The 20517-nt window shown below is 40.7% G+C and overlaps 1 protein-coding gene across 3 annotated transcripts in view; it reads right to left on the bottom strand.

Moving 5' to 3' along the window:
• The window catches only part of scai (suppressor of cancer cell invasion), a 182030-nt gene that overhangs the window by 142059 nt on the left and 19454 nt on the right, over window positions 1-20517 (bottom strand). The window contains exons 2-3 of one of the 3 annotated variants that reach the window (XM_072565866.1): window positions 11452-11563; window positions 430-522 (exon numbers count right to left, since the gene is read on the bottom strand). The exons of 1 other annotated variant lie outside the window; for it this stretch is intronic. The gene's annotated coding sequence lies outside the window, so the exon portion shown is untranslated. The remainder of the gene's footprint in view (window positions 1-429; window positions 523-11451; window positions 11564-20517) is intronic. One more of the 3 variants, XM_072565865.1, reaches the window with a different exon arrangement.

Here is a 20517-nt window from a genome sequence, read left to right on the forward strand (position 1 = left end):
GTAAAACGTTGTTACGAACAATATGATGAAATTATTCACTTGATGGATACTACTTAATGCTTTATCCTCATCAGCTAATACTGGAGATGGTGTACAATTCCGCATTAACACTGCCTTTAAACAATAACTTGGCTATTGGTTCTGATTCAGTTTCAGTTTCTGAGTAGGCAGTTTGATAGTGCTAATAGCATCAATTTTCAGATTTCCCACCTTCAACTCTAAACACTGGTAATTACTTTGGGATCCTCTTTTAGTAATAATAAACTCAAGGTCGAAAGTAAATGTCTCAGTGCAACATGAGTCAAAGATTTCAATAATTCATCGTTAGATTTTCTACTCCTAGAACACAGAATTAGTAACAGTCAAAGCTATTTTCAAACTCCAAATATTCAATACACTTACAACAATTCCAACTTTTACGTCACGTACCTCCAATTATCGTCTTTAAAGATTCACAGGATTCAATGGATTTATATCCCACCAAGAAAACTCACTCTATTACGACCTCAGCACACAGTAATACTGGGAGAAAAAGAAAATCAGGTCTTTGAGTTAAACTTGGCTTTGTAAATGCAGTTTGGCTACCATGGTTGTCAGTCACTGATCATATTCACAGTAAGCTGCCAATGTACTTATAACAGAAGACCACAGGTTCATCACAAAAATGACACTTAAAATCTAAATATAAAACATATGGAAAACAATGATACAAAGAAGAAACATCCGTTTCCCCCCACCCCACCCCACCCAGCTATACCCTTTACAGGCACTCAACCCCAGTCAGGTATCTTACTCGATTCATTCTCTAATTTCCTATCAACCATAAAAGTTTCTTTTGGAAAATGTTCACACATTCACCAGATGTGATTCTCCTCCTTATTGTCTCTCTTCATGATATAAAGACTCAAGCTAACCTACTGAATTCCAAGAAGAAACCTCAGGGCATTTTCCTCGCCCTATCTACTTGACCAGTAAAATAGCACAAGAATTCTTTCCAGTTCTGTTGGTCTTGGACCTATCAAAAGTAAAACGCTCAGGTTATAAGTTTGCTTGCTGAGCTAGAGGATTTGTTCTCAGATGTTTTGTCACCATGTTAGGTATCATCATCAGCAAGCCTCCATTGAAGCATTGATGTTCTGTCCCACTTTCTATTTGTGTGTCTTGGTCTGTTGTAGTGGGTGATATCACTTGCATTTTATACTTGAGAGATTGTTAAATGGGGTCCAAATCAATGTGTTTGTTAATGGAGTTCCAGTTCGAATGCCAGGCGTTGAGGAATTCCCATGCATGTCTTTGTTTAGCCTGTCCCATGGATGTATTGTCCCAGTTGAACTGGTGTCCCTTATAGTCTGTGTGTAAGGATGCTAGTGATAGTTGTATGTGTCTTTTGATTGCCAGTTGGTGCTCGTGTATCCTGGTGGCTAGTTTCCTGCCAGCCTGTCTGATGTAATGTTTGTTGCAGTCCTTGCAGGGTATTTTGTATAGGACGTTCATTCTCCTTAAGATTCATCAAGAGCTGCTTCAGTGTGTTGGTAGGTTTGTGGGCTACCATGATGCCAAGGGGCATGAGCAGTCTGGTAGTTATCTAAGAGAGGTCTTTAAATGTATGGTAGTGTGGCTAGTGTCTCTAGGCATGTTGTGTCTTCTTGTTAGGTTTGTTGTGTAAGAATCAACAGACTTTACTTATCAGGTGCTCATTATTCTTGAATTCCTTGGACACGTGCTTTACTTCAGCTTCTCGTAGTTCCTAGGTGCTGCAGTGTGTTGTGGCTCATTTAAATAATGTCCCATTTGTGGCCGTTGGGATGATTGCTCCTGTAGTTGAGTATCTGGTCTGTGTGCATCACTTTCCTGCTGCCAATGGAGATCTGCAGACCAGCGTCTACAAGAAAGTGACTTGAACCAAGGTCTCTTATCCTTGCATTTGATGGGAGCAGCGCCACAAACCTGGATGATATACTTAACAGTGCCATGATTTGCTGCAATATGTCTGCATGCAAATACAATCCTTTCTTCAAACCTTTGTAACTATATTTACATAGCACCAACAAACTCAATGCATTTGAAAGCATTTCACATGCAATAAAATACATTAGATTTGTGACACTGCTGTACAGTTTTGCTGAAATGGGATATGTTTGGTTAGAGGTGGAGTGATGGATTTTGCAGTGGTGCAACGTTTGTTGAAATTGACAGTAATTTTTGGAATGATGTGATATCACCATTTCACTTTAAACTGCTAAGGAGCTAACCTCATTCTAACTACACCACACGCTGCCGGCTATAATCATGTCACAACAAAGATTTAACACCATCGAAAAGTGCTACTTTTTAATTTATAGCAAGTGTTACACAGCTGTTTCTCTTGAAGGGAAGATTACAATGTTGGTGTTTGGAATCTTGTTGCTTTATACGGAGAGCTGATTTTCTAAACTTGAATTTAGGCTGGAACCACCAAGTATCTTAAAACTTTCAGATTACAAATTTACCTAGTAACAAGGCTGCATGTTACTTTTTTGATCAATACATTATTCACAGTTATTGCAATCAACTTTATTTTTCTGAATTTCATTTATCTAGGATATTTTACTGCATGTTTTGTGTTTAGAGAAAAATTCTGCAAAATTGCAGTTTATGATGTTCCTCTAAAAATTTCCTATTCACATACATATCCAAATATCTTTTAATGTTGCAACTGTACCTGGATCTACCAGTTCATTCCACATACCACCACCCTCTAACTGAAAAAGCTGCACCTCAGTCAGAATCAATCCATTACTTCATTGATAGCAGGCTAAATGCTAACTGGTGACATCATAGCTAGATTCCAGGTTTAGCTAAGCCTGACAAATCCAAGTCAACCTTTATGAAACCTAGTTTTGAAAGAAACCTTGTATTCAACCGAAAATGGACAAAGTTTCTACAAACAAACCATTATTCTTCAAAATTGTAAAACAAATTCTGCAACTCCTACCTTGGCTAACTGAACCCTGAATCTGTGTTCCTGAAGGAATGAACCCTCACTGAACATGAACTTTCTGAACTCTCACAATTATGAATTGATATCCTTAACTTTGGTTTTAAAGTTATTCTTAATGGCAAAGTGCCTTCATTTTTTTCTCCCAAGTGTGTGTGCTGCACCAATCATTCCATGGATTTCAATACATGCATAAACCATACTTCTGGATTAACCCTGAAGAGACAGAGTTTGCTGTAGGAGTTAAAAACTGGAATTCACAAACAGAAGGTTTGGGTGAAACATGAGACAGCCTGTTTCAAAACTACTCTGCTTAGAGAGAGAGAGAAGCCCCAACACCACTCTGTCCCAACATCCATCCCCACCCTCCTCTTTCTAACAAGGTGCCGAGTGCAGAGCAGTTCAATAACAAGTAGCTTTGTTGCATCTTTACAATTTCCAGTAAACTTTTTTTTTTATTTCTACTGAAGCATTTATTTTAACAAACCCAAATTATTAACAACTGTATGAACTGTGTCAATCCAGGATCAAAGTTTTTCAGTTCTGGCTAGTTTTATCCATTAGTGGAAATATGAAATATGTTAATCTGTGATGGTGACATAACTGAAACAGCAGAAGAATGTGTGTATCAACTGAAAGACATGCTTTCTTAAAAATAATCTTCCTTAGTTGCTTTCATTTATTGATTGTCCAACATGGGTGTATTAAGCACAGAATCCAAATTTGTTTGCATCATATTCTATCAAACTTTGATACTTTATGCTGACCCAATTTTAGTTAACTGGTTTTCTTGACTGCTTCATAGCCAGAATCCCCAATGTGGAACACTAGTACTTCAGATTCCATATCGAGTCAGAGTCAGAGATGTACAGCACGGAAACAGACCCTTCAGTCTAACTTGTCCATGCCAATCAGATAGTCTAAATTAATATAGTCTTGTTTGCCAGGATTTGGCCCATATCCCTCTAAACCCTTCCTATTAATGTCCCCATCCAGATGCCTTTAAAAATGTTCTTATTGCACCGGCCTCCTCCACCTCCTCTGGCAGCTCATTCTGTGATATTAAACAGTTAATTTGCTCTGCTGATCTGGAGGAAATTGGATGTCCTGAGGTTAAGGTGGGATGCCTATGACCTACAGGTAGATTGTAAGGAATTATGTTTCCATCCCTTACCAGTCAGAGCCATTTACATGGCCATCTCCTATTATTCAGAGATAATTTACATTTGCATCATCATCCGATTCAAAAATCAATTAGAACATTGCAGTTGGAACTTTGACTACCCCCTGCAGTCAAAAAAAGTGATTTGCAACAGATTTGACCATTAAGGGATGATTTATATTACATGGTTTCCAGAGATGATTAGGTCACTGCATTGGTGTCTTGAGTGGCATGTGTCTAGGGGTTGTCTTGTGAGCATCACTGACTGTGATATAAAGATTTTGCGTAAAGGAAGGATTGTTTCTTTGTTCAGAAAGTCCTCTCAACATGCTGTGCAAGCATAACAAAGAGCATTAAGAGTTTCTCCACAGATCATTCTGGACTAGCTTAATAAAATTTTGGATATTCATAAAAGTGCGAAAGAATCTCAGGACAAAAATAACTTAATTCTATACACACACCATCCTCGGCATGAAGTTGCCTCTTAGGTCCCTTTTAAATTTTTCCCTTCTCATCCTAAACCTATGCCCTCTGGTTCTGGACTCCCCCAACCCAGGGAAAAGATTAGATTAGATTAGATTACTTACAGTGTAGTGTCCAGTATTGTCTTGAAGTAGGAAAGCACTTAAACCTGGGCTGCTGATACAGCCAGAATGGGGAAAAGTTGCCATGTAAAGTTCTCTCACTGTAGTACAATGAGGGTTTGAAAATAAAGTAAAACCCTTCTCAGCCTGATGTTTCATGTAGAGTGTATCTAAGCTTGAGCTGAGACTTACCCTTGTTTAATTTTTTTTCTACATTTTTCCCTTTTGCTTCAAAACAAAGCTGTACTCCAATAATATTTTTCCATTCTACATTTAATGCAGATGATAAAAACATTTTCAAGTGTGCATTTACCAAATTGTGATTATAGTATACCACTGATTTTGAGGACTTGGAGAATAGAAAAGGTGTTTCCATCTCTCTAAACTATACAGATGCATTATTCAGATCAAAAATATTCTGTGAGCTTCAAGTCTGTTTTGGTTTTTTTAAAACATGAGAAGTGTACACTTGAGAGTTCATGTGTTTTGAAAAATTCTTTTGGTATTTGCACTGAGTGAGAACAAGTCATTCATTGTGCATAACAGAAAGTAAGTAGAATTGCCTAAAATCACCTTTCATTAATTGCTTTTGAATTTGTGCTAATCAATTCAATATAATTTATAATCTACACTTGGCAAGCTGTCCTGGCTTTTGAATATGCATATATGCCAGTGTTTAAAAGATAGGGGATGGTGGATTGGTTTGTCCTAGGAGTCTTCAAATTGCCTGGAAAAATTCACAAAAATGGGTGAACAATCAGAGAAATTTCCTACAGAGAATGGCAGGAAAGGGTGCAAAGCTGCTTTCTAGTCACAAGTTAATTTTCTCCCACAAACTAGAATTGTTTTAAAATTTCAGCAGGTCTGACAGCATCTGTGGGAAGAAAGCCGAATTAAGTTTAGGAATCAGTGACTCTTCAGAACTTCATCTGCGGTTCTTTCGGTTTTCTCCCTCTTTTCCTGCTGATAGGTTTACTAATGAGCTGTTTGAATGGAAAGCTGCTGAATTGTTCTAATTCTGCTTTTGAATGTCCAAATACCATACCAAATGTCAACACGAAAACAACACGACGGCTGGAGGAAGAGCGCCTCATCTTCCGCCTAGGAACCCTCCAACCACAAGGGATGAATCAGATTTCTCCAGTTTCTTCATTTCCCCTCCCCCCACCTTGGCTCAGTCCCAACCCTCAAACTCAGCACCACCTTCCTAACCTGCAAACTTCTTCCTGACCTCTCCGCCCCCACCCCCACCCCGGCCTATCACCCTCACCTTAACCTCTTTCCACCTATCGCATTTCCAACGCCCTTCCCCCAAGTCCCTCCTCCCTACCTTTTATCTTAGCCTGCTGGACACACTTTCCTCATTCCTGAAGAAGGGCTCATGCCCGAAACATCGATTCTCCTGCTCCTTGGATGCTGCCTGATGCGATGCATTGGAGGCCATCTTGAACCACATGGGAAGGGAAATTGCTGTCTCTAAAGAAGGAGGCCATCTGGTGTGTTCTGTGCTGGAACTGGTCCTCCTGGGAGCAGATATGGCAGAGGCGGAGGAACTGGGAATACGGGATGGCATTTTTGCAGGAGGTAGGATGGGAAGAGGTGTAAACCAGGTAGCTGTGGGAGTCGGTGGGTTTGTAAAACATGTTGGTGTCAAGTCGGTCGTCATTAACGGAGATGGAGGTGTCCAGGGAGGGGAGGTGTCAGAGATGGTCCAGGTAAATTTAAGGTCAGGGTGGAATGTGTTAGTGAAGTTGATGAATTGCTCAACCTCCTCACGGGGGTTGTAGCAGAGGAAGAGGTGGGGAGTGGTGCCAGTGTAATTACGGAAGATCGACTGTTCTACGAAGCCAAAGAGACAGGCATAGCTTGGGCCCATGCGGGTGCCTATGGCTACCCCTTTGGTCTGGAGGAAGTGGGAGGATTCGAAGGAGAAATTGTAAAGGGTGAGAACCAGTTCGGCCAAATGAATGAGTGTGTCGGTGAAAGGATACTGTTGGGGACATTGGGAGAGGAAGAAACAGAGGTCTCTACACCTCCATGACAGATGGAGGTGTAGAGGGATTGGATATCCATGGTGAAGATGAGGCGTTGGGGGCCGGGGAAACGGAAGTCTTGGAGGAGGTGGAGGGCGTGGGTGGTGTCTCAAACATATGTGGGGAGTTCCTGGACTAGGGGGGATAGGACAGTGTCGAGGTAGGTAGAGATGAGTTCAGTGGGGCAGGAGCATGCTGAGACAATGGATCGGCCAGGGTGGTCAGGCTTGTGGATCTTGAGAAGGAGGTAGAACCGGGCAGTGCAGGGTTCCCGGACTGTGAGGTTGGAAGCTGCGGGTGGGAGATCTCCTGAGGTGATGAGATTCTGTATGGTCTGGGAGATGATGGTTTGGTGATGGGGGTGGGGGGGGGGGGGGGGGGGTGGGGGGTGGGGTCATGGTCGAGGGGGTAGTAGGAAGAGGTGTCCTAGAGTTGGCATTTGGCTTCAGCAGTGTAGAGGTCAGTGCACCAGACCACCACTGCGCCCCCTTTATCTGCTGGCTTGATGGCGAGGTCCGGATTGGAGCAGAGGGATTTGAGGGCTGCGTGTTGTGAGGGTGAGAGATTGGAGTGGGGGAGGGGGGTAGACAGTTGAGGCGGTTAATGTCCTGGCGGCAGTTGGAAATGAAGAGGTCAAGGGCGGGTAATAGGCCAGTGCGGGGTGTCCAGGTGGATGCAGTGTGTTAGAGGTGGGCGAAGGGGTCCTCGGAAGGTGGGCGGGAGTCCTGATTGTGAAAGTAAGCTCGGAGACGGAGGAAGAAGTGTTTGACGTCACGGCGTGTATTAAATTCATTGATGCGTGGGCGGAAGGGGATGAAGGCGAGTCCTTTGCTGAGGACTGATCGTTCATCTTCAGTGAGGGGGAGGTCTGGAGGGAAAACTCGCTGGGCTGGGAGCTGGGATCTGGTGTGGGTGTGGAACTGGGAGTGGGGTGAGGCCATGAGCAGGGATGGTATTCCCCTCAGAGTTCTGCAGGGCAGGGATAGTGACAGTGGGATCTGTGGGGGGGGGCCGTGTCAGCAAAATGCAGGTGAGTGGCGTTGGTGGGGGTTGAAGTGGTGGCAAATACGGCAGTCACTGAGTCACTGGGGGTGGAAGTCACTGAGCATGTGACATCAGCAATGATGTGAGGGGCAGAAGTGGCTGTGGGATTGCTCAGAGTATTGTGTACAGCAGTTAGGAGGTCATGTTGTGGCTGTACAGGACATTGGTTAGGCCACTGTTGGAATATTGCATGCAATTCTGGTCTCCTTCCTATCGGAAAGATGTTGTGAAACTTGAAAGGGTTCAGAAAAGATTTGCAAGGAGTTCAATGCAGCGAAGTGTGAGGTCATGCACTTTGGGAAAAAATAACAGGAAGGCACAGTACTGGGTCAATGGAAAAATTCTTGGTTGTGTGGATGTGCAGAGGGACCTTGAAGTCCATGTACATAGACCCCTGAAAGTTGCCACCCAGGTGGATAGTGCTGTTAAGGCGACATATAGTGTGTTAGGTTTCATTCATAGAGGGATTGAGTTCCTGAGCCACAATATCATGCTGAAACTATATGAAACGCTTGTGTGGCCACATTTGGGATATTGTGTACAGTTCTGGTCCCCATATTTCGGGAAGGATGTGGAAGCATTGGAAAAGGTGCAGAGGAGATTTACCAGGATGTTGCCTGGTCTGGAGGGAAGGTCTTATGAGGAAAGGCGGAGAGACTTGAACCTGTTCTCATTCGCAAGAAGGCGGCTAAGAGGGGATTTGATAGAGACATACAAAATGATCAGAGGATTAGATAGGGTAGACAGTGAAAGTCTTTTTCCTAGGATGATGACATCAGTGTGTATGAGGAGTCATAACTACAAATTGAGGAGTGATAGATTTAAGACAGATGTCAGAGGCAAGTTCTTTATGCAGAGAGTGGCAAGGGCATGGAATGCCCTACCTGCTAATGTAGTCACATTAGGGTGATTTAAACAATCCTTAGATAAGCACATGGATGATTTTGGGATAGTATAGGGGGATGAGCTGAGAATAGTTCACAGGTCAGCGCAACATCAAGGGCCTGTTCTGCGCTGTATTGTTCTATGTTCTATGTTGCCAGGGTTGGAGGATTTGAGCTATCGGGAAAGGCTGAACAGGTTGGGGCTGTTTTTCCTGGAGCATCGGAGGCTGAGGGGTGACCTTATAGAGGTTTACAAAATCATGAGGGGCATGGATAGGATAAATAGAGAAAGTCTTTTCCCTGGGGTCAGGAAGTCCAGAACTAGAGGGCATAGGTTTAGGGTGAGAGGGGAAAGATATAAAAGAGACCTAAGGGGCAACTTTTTCACGCAGAGGGTGGTAGGTGTATGGAATGAGCTGCCAGAGGAAGTGATGGAGGCTAGTACAATTACAACATTTTAAAAGGCATTTGGATGGGTATATGAATAAGAAGGATTTGGAGGGATATGGGCTGGGTGCTGGCAGGTGAGACTAGATTGGGTTGGGCTATCTGGTCGGCATGGACGGGTTGGACCGAAGGGTCTGTTTCCATGCTGTACATCTCTATGACTCTATAACTGTGTACTAATTAATTAGTTACTTTTTAAAATAGCCAAAAGTTACATAATCTTTATGAACATGATTACCAAAGAAAAATATGTAGTTGAAACTAACAACAACATCTATATATTTTTATGAAAACGCCTGAATTGGTTCACGTTGTCTTCTACCACTTTATAATACAGGGCTAAATTTGTATACCGTGTCATTCACAGAGCTGAAATTTGCTCTCAAAATAAATTGCAGCATTCAACTAAACATTCATAAGTTATAAATTGAAAAATTTATGAATTTGGTAGGAAAAATGTCAGAATGAAATATGCAAAACAGTGTAAATACTTCTTCTATTTTAATTTTGGACTGTGGATTAAAATTGGAGAAGAGACTCATTTACAAGGAAACTTTTACAAAGAAGTTATAGCAATGAGTTGTATATATAACTTGCCTTATTTGTGTAGTGAGTGTGGAGTTCTAGACAAACGAGCATCACCTATGTGTTCAGGGCAATTTTGTCCAGAGACAATGTTATGATTGGCTTTTGAGTTGTGTGAGGTCAAGAGGACTTTGAATACTAACAACCATTTGATTGGTGCCTGGGTAAGTAGCTATAGCCATGTGTGAACACAAAAGCAACTTTATCTCTCCACTGGTTCTGCATGGAAGGTAGAAGAAATTCTCTCACCTCCCTCACCTTTGTCTGTAGGTTTCAGTGCAAATCTCTTGCTGACAGGAAAACAAGGGGAAAAAAAAACTGCCTCAGAGGCAGGAGCAATAAAAAGGCAAATCCTCAGACAGACAGTGAATGCAAGCCTGACAAAAGAAAATTGGCGTAGCTGCATCCTCTTATCAGCAAAGAATCAGAAATAGTGCAAAGAGCCTGGACAAAAAAAGCAACTCATTGACATCTGGATCTGAAACTGGTGCCACAGCTGTGATGCGGATATTATTTCCCCTCCCCTTCCTTACTTGTAGCTTGTCTAGACCCTTTATGTATCTGTTTGAATGGGAATGGTGTAACAATTTTATGTCTTTAAGAAATGTGTCCTGTGCTGTTTCTCTTGTCACAGTGAGGTCAAAATGTTTCCTTCAAACAAGCAGTATTTCCCTGGGTGATCATTTTGGATTAAGACAAAAAGAATCATAATTGGAAGCATCACATTAACTCAGGAATGCTTTTATTTTGTTTTCAGTTAGTTGGTGGGATTTGTTGCCTGCTGAAGCTGAAAGCTTGAGTTCTTTGTTGCTAGAGTAAAGTCTTAGAGAGGCTTCCTCTGAAAAATTAAAACAGGTAGATTGTTTGTTTTGGTGCTTCTTTCTTCTGCACTGGAGAGAGACTGCATGTGAGAATAATAACTAACTATTGCTCAATTGTCTTTGCCAAGGATGTGTTTATGAGAAACTGCCTATATTGGAATACTTGATGGTTAGTGGTTCAATAATACCTTATCTTGTTAAGTATTTAAACAGTGTAACATTAATCCAATTCTTTTTGTTGTATTTTAACTGTGATGTAAGAATGAAGTGTGTGTTTTGATTAAAGCTTAGTGTCGGACCAATCAAAACACAGTGCCTTACACTTGCCTTTAAAAAATATATTAAAAAGGAGGGTCTAGGGTATCACTGTAATATACATTGGGTGGGTTTAGTCTGGTTCATTACAATGGGAATTATAAAAAGGATATAGTTTAAATTACAGTTATAAATTAGTAATTTAGGTTTCTTTTTTTCCAGTTTAAAAACACAGTTTGCTTAAAATAAAATTATTTTCTTGTCAAAATGGGGGGGCGGGTGGGGCGGGGGGAGAGAAGAGAAATGCATCTTCTTTTGACTTGAATTACTTAAGTATGATTGAACTACCAGATTGGGCAATCAAATTTTCACATTTGGTGACAACTCCAGGAATAAACGGGCTTGACTTACTCATCACTCATGACAACACCTGCAGATAGATGGAGAAAAAGAAAAGTGGATAGAAAAATAAAACAAAAAAGGAATAATCATAGGTGAGGCATCTCCAAACTACTCTGTCTTTAGCTGAACAAAAGATGACAATAATAATTACTTGTTATATTAGAATGCTCATATTCAAAAATCATTTGTAATATATAAACCAGCCCTTTAACAAAGAGACCTAAAAAAATGTATATTTTAATCTCTTTTCCCAGCACCTGTTAGGGACAGTGATTTCTCAATTTCCTGGTCTTAAAACGAGGACAACGAGATTTTCTTTCATGTACTCTTCAGGCCCAACATTTTAAGTAAACATGAAACACAATTTCCCTGAAAAACAAATTGTCAGACATAAAGCAATTTGGATTTTAATGCTACTAAAACAAAACAAAAATCAAATTATTATTTACCACTGACAAGTTTGATTTTAAAACCTTTCCTTAGTGAGAATTACAACATTCAATTATCAATAACTGTTACAACCACATTTGGTGGCTCTGATATAAATTAATTCAATGGGACTACTTCTGAAAGGTTCCATGGAAGATTTTAGACTCAAAATTACACTTCTATCAACTGGCATTCAATATAGTCAGTGGCATACAAAAGAATGACCCATGTGATTATACCCATAAAACACAAATTCATGAACTTACTTAGTAAGCTAGCTGTAAACTTCAATCCAATCACATATGTCAAAAATAGAAAGCATTTTATTTTCATACAAGAATTGAAATTAAGCATACTGGTTATGCCTCATTAGGCTGCTATAAAGATAGCATAATAAGAGTAAATAATAACCTATTTTATGCCCACAATGTTAAGCAGTTTTGATTTTGCTGCACTGCGACATTTATCTAGGTCCTTTAACAATCTCACCTGACAAAGCAAAATCTCTCTTCAATAATAATAGAAAACAAAAAAGGCCACATATCCAAAACAAAACCTAAATACTCCTCACCATGATAACTGTATCATTTGATATAAAACACAGCTGATCATTTTACAAGTACAACATAGTGCACTGCTGAACATGTAACATGTTTGATTTTATTTAAATATTAAAACTTCTCCCATTTATGAAATCAATCCAGAAAGATAGCACCACCAATGCAACAGAGTCTCAGCGCTCTTGGAAGAGCTATCACTATAGCAAACAAGTTTTCACAATTCCTATAGCAAAACATTACTTATTTCACAGCCATTGCTTTTCCTTAAAAAAAATGCTGTTAATAAACTCCAGAAAGGTGCAAATGTCTTGAAATATGTTCCATGAAGACAACTAATTACTGACAGAAATACAATTAAGTTCACAATGAAAATTTGTAAGTGTAAATGCAAACTATCAATTATCCTTTGCATGAAGGTAGAATAAATACCTTTATTACACAACTTTAAAGAAACATTAACTGGCATTAATTGATGCATTAAGCCCTAGTCTGAAGACCTCTGTTTGAAGCCCCACTCTGGGATTGAACAATTTAAATTGGCACTAGTGATATCCTCCTGTGGAGACAGGTTTTAACAAAAACCATGGCTCAGGTGGATGCAAAAGAGCCAGTGACTCCATGAAGTGCAGGGAGAACTTAATAATGTACTTGTTAATATTGTTCCCTTAACCACCAACACCAAAACGTATAGATCAAACTGATTATTTAGATGATGGTTTCTGCAGCCTTTTCGAATTGATATTCTATTCCAACATTAGTGTGACAGTGACAGATTTTTAAAAAAAGGAATTCAGCAAACGCGCAAGATGATAAACAAGCTACACAAATTAAAATTTTTTTGAAAAAAATGCTGTTGCTGCTATAACCACACATATATAAAATAAAAATCAGCAGGAGCTGCATCCAGTTCTCAATTGAGCATATGTTAGGCTAGAGTCACAGTCATAGAGCTATACAGCATGGAAACAGGCCCTTTAATCCAACACATCCACTCCAACCAGATATCCTAATCTGATCGAGTCCCATTTGCCAGTATTTGGCCAATGTCCCTCAAAACCCTTCCTATTTGTGTACTTATGCAGATGCTTTTTAAATGTTGGAATTGTATCTGCTTACAACATCTCCTCTGACAGTTTATTCAACACATGCATCACCCTGTGCGTGAAAAAGTTGCCCCTTAGGTCCCTTTGAAATCTTTCTACTCTCACCTTAAACCTATTTCCTCTGGTTTTGGGCTCACCTGCCCTGTGAAAAACACCTTAACCCTATCCATGCCCCTCGATTTTATAAACCTCTATAAAGGTGACCCGTCAGCCTCTGATGCTCCAGATAAAAAAAAACAGCCTCTCTCTATAGTTCAAATTCTCTAACACTGCCAACCTCCTAATAAATATTTTCTGCACCCTCAAGTTTAACAACATCCTTCTTATAGAAGGGCAACCAGAATTCTTAGCAGTATTCAAAAAGTGGCCTCAATGTCCTGTACAGCCACAATTCTCCAATACTCAATGTTTTGGTCAATGAAAGCAAGCAGGTCAAATGTATTCTTCACTACCCTGTCTACCCGAGACTTCACTTCAAGGTACTGTACACCTGCACCCCTAAGTCTCTTTGTTTAGCAACACTCCCAGGGCCCTACCATTAATTGTATAAAAGTTATGCCCTGGTTTACCATGCCAAAATATCAAACCATTTATTTCACGAAGCATTACCTATTTATGCTGAAAAGGAAAACATCACAAGCAACATATTTGGAATCTTCCCTTTGTTACATGTTAAGCATCAATACAAAACAAAACACAAAAATGAAATTTATCATAGTATTTCTAATGTAGGGTAAAATTAAAGGGAGTTGCATGCCCTGTTCTGAAGAGACTGAAGTGTGGCCCAGGTTGCTACACTGAGAAGATGCAAGTTCTCACACTGGCTAAAACTGGAAGAAACACATGTGCTTCTGTAGCAATAAAAGGTGTCATGCATGTTATGCTTTGTAAATGGTTATATTTTAACTGATAAGAAGGTTGCAACTCTACCCGAACATCGGGCACATGATTCACATTGTCAAAAAGATGGGGTTTGACAGAGGCAACAGAAACTATTAAAAGGTTTGGCATATAGGGATCTGCTAAAAGGAATATTAGCGATTACATGGAAAGGGCAGCCTTCCAGGATGCCAGACTGAACAAAGAGAGGTGCCAGGGACTCGGGTTCGATTCCCGCCTCGGGGGACTGTCTGTATGGAGTTTGCACATTCTCCCCGTGTCTGCGTGGGTTTCCTCCAGGTGCTTCAGTTTTCTCCCACAATCCAAAAGATGTGCAGGTCAAGTGAATTAGTCATGCTAAATTGCCCATAGTGTTAGCTGCATTCTGGATTAGATTGGTGCTGGAAAAGCACAGCACTTCAGGCAGCATCAGAGGAGCACGAAAAATTGATGTTTTGGGCAAAAGCCCTTCATTCCTGACAGACACAGAGCGAGAGAGCGAGAGAGCGAGAGCGAGGTTTACACATTCTCCCAGTGTCTCTGTGGGTTTCCTCTAGGTGCTCCAGTTTCTTCCCACAGTCCAAAAGATGTGTAGGTTAGGTGAATTGGCTGTGCTAAATTGCCCATAGTGTTCAGGGATGTGTAGGTTAGGTGTGTTAGTCAGGGGGAAATGGACAAATATAGAGTAGGGGAATAGGTCTGGTTGGGATACTCTTTGGAGGGTCAGTGTGGACTTGTTGGGCCAACTGGCCTATTCCCACACTGTAGAAATTCTATGAGGAAACAGTTCAGGATTAAGTTTACCAGGTGGCAAAATAAAAGGAGCAAACCTTCAAGATTCAAAGGATCACTTTAGATTAATTCTAGGAGAATTTAAAATCTACTTCAGGATCACTGTACATTATAAACAGTGGAGTACAGTGATAACAAATGCTTTGTTGTGTAGTTTAAAGTATAAAAGTGCCTACTGAAAAAGTGTTTAGTTAGTACTGGGTTTGTGTATAGAGGTAAAAATCCTAAAATATGAAATATTGTCCTTGCACTTTTTTAAAAAAGATTTTTCAACATTCAGGTGGTGGCTGATAAATCAAGAAATTGAAGTACTATTTTGTGCAACATGTTGATTGCTCTCTTGATATAAAAAGTAAGCTCACACGTAAACAGAACGAGCTAATGTTGGATCTGCTGTGTTTAATCAGGAAACATTTTTTGCAAAATTTTAAACAAAAAAAAGTTATCTCACATGATGTCAAGAGCTCAGTCAAGTCTTCAATCAGCACACATCTACATCTACATACCCATGGATCCTAATTAATTATACAGTTATATAATTACCTGACTTCAGACAAAGTAATAAGACAATTTAATAAACAGTAGCTCAACTAATATTTCAACTTGTGTTACACATTAAAAACTTGACTGACTGGTCAAGGGCCACTTTCTTGTCATCCAAGGGCCATGGGCCGAAAACTGGATTTTCCAAATTAACTCACAGTCAGAGAAATCAAGGCTTACAGACAATTGGTTAAACCACATTAGCCATTGGCTGCTGATTATGGGCTACAGAGGACAATGAAAACCAAGGTCAAAGAGGTCACAAAGTTTCAGGGGAACCAGTTGCAAGAAAGGTTTGAGAAGTAACGATCCAACCTTATTATGCTGACTTCCAGGCCCAATATCTGAGGGTGTGCATTTTATACCTCCCCTAACAATAGTGAAGTGTTGGCACAACACCATTGGATGTTTTGAACTGCACTGTCGACCCCATTGGCCAAAAGTCACAGAATGTTCAGGAAGATCTAGGGATAGAGATGCAAGAACACAGACCTTGAAATCAGCCCCTTAGTGAAGACTTGTGGCAGATGACTGGGCAGCAACCCAAGATGACTCAGGTGAAGATCTGTCCTGACCTGCAACACCCAACATCATGGAAGAGAGCCAGCCCTGTGGCAGAGAGGAAGGAGATTCCAAAAGTCTAGCTCAAACACGTGGATTGCGGTGGGTAAAATCCTTTCTCAGACAGATAGACTTCAATAGAGTGTAAATATTATGGGAATTTGGGAAATACCCACATGATTTTTATTAATAAAACATTCTTATTAAAAACACTAAGCTTAACCGCAAATAAAATTGTGTCCCTTTGTCTGCCTTGCTGACAAGAGCACTTGGGTTAAAGAAAAGTATTTAATACATAAATTGGTCAAAGATCCAAAGAACATTGTGTTGACAGAATGTTGTCAAATTAACCATCACTGGATTTTTCTTAAACTTATACAGCAGATAATTGGTTGAAGGGTTGCATTCAAAGGAAAGTAATTTCATGTGCAAAGAAAAGGGCATTAGATTAGATTAGATTAGATTTGATTCGATTCGATTCTCTACAGTGTGGACCGCCCCTCCGAAGAGAAACCCACCCAGACCCATTCCCCTACCCGATATTTACCCCCGACTAACGCACCTAACACTGTGGACAATTTAGCGTGGACAATTCACCCGACCTGCACATGTTTGGATTGTGGGAGGAAACCGGAGCACCCGGAGGAAACCCACTGAAGGGTGATTAAAGTATCAATTTTTCCCCAAAGACTGTAAACAAGAAAACATTATCCTATCCTCATAATTGATAAACACGCTATACTCATTCTGTTCGACCAACTTGAGTGAGTAGGTCAGGTTTATAAAATAGAAAACTGCAAGGACAACCTTCACAAAAAAAAATCAAAACAGTCAGGTGTTGATATTGGAAAGTCAAAGCAATAGGATCACTGGCACAGGCATCTATAGTATGACTATTAATTTGCATGGTGACATGAAGACAAGTTCTATAAATTGAATTATGCAAACTCAACCTTTGCTGTTTCTCTATAATGTTCATGTCCATGAAAATATCTCAAGAATCATTCCTGGCTGTTCTTTCAAAGGTTACCTGTGGGATGTGGGCATCGTTGGCTGGCTGACCAGAACTTATTGCTCACCCCTACTTGCCCTTGAGAAAGTGGTGGTGAGCTATTGTCTTGAACCCTACAGTCCACATGCTGTAGGTTGACCCACAATGATGCAGTAGGTGTTTGTTGAGGTTCTTCTCAAGTAGGTCTGTGACACAGGATTCTCTGCTCTATGCACTGTTTCCTGGACACACAGAGTCAAACATTGACTGATGTCTGGAGGACCATCAACTCAATGAAAGATGCTCTTTGGTCTACCTGAAATTGTTGGTCTTCCAGTATAGAGAATTGACCTCTTTGTTGACATGTTGCAGGCAAGCATATTCCAAGGACTATGCTGAGGGACACTTTAAAGCTTAGGGCAGCTGCTGCCAAGGCAGAGTGGGGAAAGATGAAGGGGCCTGCCCAAAATGTCAACTCTCTTGCTGTTTTGATAATGCTCAATCTGCTGTGCTTTTACCAGCTCCACATTTTATCGACTGACTTTTCAGCATTTGCAGTCCTCATTGTCTCTTAGTCTTTCCCAGACTTGCTGGAACCAGTTTCCGAGCAATGACCTTGTTAATAAACAACATCTGCTTTGTTTAAACATAATCCTCTTCCCTGGTGACAAAGTATCTATAGAACCCTGATCAGAAACCAACCTGAAATTAACTTTTTTTAATTCAACTGTGGTGGGTGGGTTTTAGCTGGCTGGCATTTATTGCCCATCCTTAATTGCCCACAGGGCAGTTTAAGAGCCAAACACATTGCTGTGTAAGAATGGCAGTTTCCTTCCCTGAAGGACTTAGTGAACCAGATGGGCTTTTCCAACAATTGACAAAGCTTCACGTTCATCATGAGATTCTTAGTTCCATACTTTTCATTAAAAATGAATTCAAATTGCATCATCTGGCATGGTGGGATTTAAACCCAGGGCCCCAGAGCATTACCTGGGTCTCTGGAATAACTGGCGATAATATCACCTGGCCGTCATCTCCCCACTGATCACTTCTAGGCCTGGCTTCATGAATAAACATAAGCTTGCTTGCTCTGTTTTCCTCTTAACATATGACTGTGGATCACAGCTTAAAGACATCTTTAACTCACAGCTCCAAATCAAAACATTGATAAAAAGACAAAAACAAAACGAAAAACCAGCAAGGACTCTAAGAATATGATAAGGTAGGTGTTAGAGGTCATCAATGTGGACTTCAACAGCTTCCTCATTTCCCCTTCCCCCACCTCATCTTAGTTTCAAACTTCCAGCTCAGCACTGTCTCCGTGACTTGCCCGGACTTGTCCGACCTGCCTATCTCCTTTTCCACCTATCCACTCCACCCTCTTCTCCTTGACCTAATCACCTTCATCTCCTCCCCCACTCATCCATTGTACTCTATGTTCTGGATTAGTGGTGCTGGAAGAGCACAGCAGTGCAGGCAGCATCCAAGTAGCTTCGAAAGCGACGTTTCGGGCAAAAGCCCTTCATCAGATGAAGGGCTTTTGCCCGAAACGTCACTTTCAAAGCTACTTGGATGCTGCCTGAACTGCTGTGCTCTTCCAGCACCACTAATCCAGAATCTGGTTTCCAGCATCTGCAGTCATTGTTTTTACCTCATTGTACTCTATGCTACTCTCTCCCCACCCCCACCCTCCTCTAGCTTATCTCTCCACACTTCAGGCTCACTGCCTTTATTTCTGATGAAGGGCTTTTGCCCGAAACGTCGATTTCACTGCTCGTTGGATGCTGCCTGAACTGCTGTGCTCTTCCAGCACCACTAATCCAGTAATCATATACTTAGTCTATTCTGCTCGCTTTGGAGAAAAAAAGTATAAGCAAAAAAGTAAAGAAAAGATCAAGAATTTACGGTTCGGATTTCAAGAAGGTATTGTTGTTATTTGATAAAAAATGAGAGTTGCAGATTCTTGAGATATAAAACAAAAATAGAGTACTAGAGAAACTCAGCAAACCTAGCAACATCTTACAGAGAGGGAACACAGATCGTGTCCAATATGTCTCTTCAGAACTGTTGTTATATGCCTAGGTTATGAAATCTTCCAAGTAAATAACAGACAGTGAGCATCAATTCCATCATAATACAGGCAGAGATTCACTGACAAGAATGACAGAGTGCACTGATCCACAGGAGGTACCCACAGCAAATTTGTAGTTCACACCATAGCAAGCATTTAAGTCAATATATTTGTGTGGGAAAGAGGAATACTCTATTTGTATTGTTCTATAATAGGAAGCTCGCCAATACATTTGGTGTATGGAAAATCCAGAGACAATCGGTTTTTGTGGTGTGCTGCCTTGGGGCCAACATACTGCATTATGACACTACCAATTAACATTCACTTTTTATATAAAGACTAATGCTACTTCACACCATTTCAACAGTACAGTCTGATCATGTCTGTTGCACACAAGTTCCTCTCAGCTCCCGCCTTCACCACCATCACCCACCCACCAGTAATTCATTTAGGTCAGATTTCAACTGCACCTTTTCAGAATTAAGACACAAAATTAATTTCTTCACAATTACATGATCATTAACCTGATTAGGATTCCAGAGTGATTTGTTCTATTCTCCATTAAAAAATCCTGATTTACTCATGAATGCAAGATCCCATAACTAAAACAAATCAGTTACTCAAAGACTTCTTACACCTCCTGGTGGCCACTTTCAAAATTGTTCTTGTCAAAAGGGCAATGAGTTTTCACTGAACATGGTACCCACAATTACAACCAAGCATGGCACAGTTTCAGAAATAAATATACCTTAAACAAAAGCAAACCAAACAATATATTTCTCTTTTATGTTCATGAATAAAACTACCTAGAACTTAAGAAATAAGATAAGGAATACGCTGTTCAGCCAGAGTGCCTTTTCTACCATTTCTGACATTCATGTCCACTTTCTTACCCCTTCCCCATAACCTTTGATGCTCCACTGACCAAAACCACTGGTGCTATTTAACCAGAGGGTCACCATGCATCAGGCTAGGGGACCATACGACATAGGAACAGACATTAGGTCATTCAGCCAATCGAGTCTGCTCTGCTGTTTAATCATGGCTGTCAGGTTTTAACCCCATTCTCCCACTTTCTCCTTGTGACCTTTGATCTCCTTAGCAATCAAGAACTTTTCTACCTCTTGTTTTAAATATACTCAATGACCTGGCCTCCATAGCCTTCTGTGGCAATGAATTCCACAGATTGACCACTCTCTGGCTGAAGACATTTCTCCTTATCTCCATTCTAAAAAGGTCTTCGCTTTATCTAAGGTTATGCCCTTGGGTCCTCATCTCTCCTGCCAATGGAAAGATCTTGCTGGAAAAGCGCAGCAGGTCAGGCAGCATCCAAGGAGCAGGAGAATCGATGTTTCAGGCATGAGCCCTTCTTCAGGAAGGGCTCATGCCCGAAA

This window comes from Chiloscyllium punctatum, chromosome 49 (genome assembly GCF_047496795.1).
Source record: "Chiloscyllium punctatum isolate Juve2018m chromosome 49, sChiPun1.3, whole genome shotgun sequence".
Classification (NCBI taxonomy): Eukaryota; Metazoa; Chordata; class Chondrichthyes; order Orectolobiformes; family Hemiscylliidae; genus Chiloscyllium; species Chiloscyllium punctatum.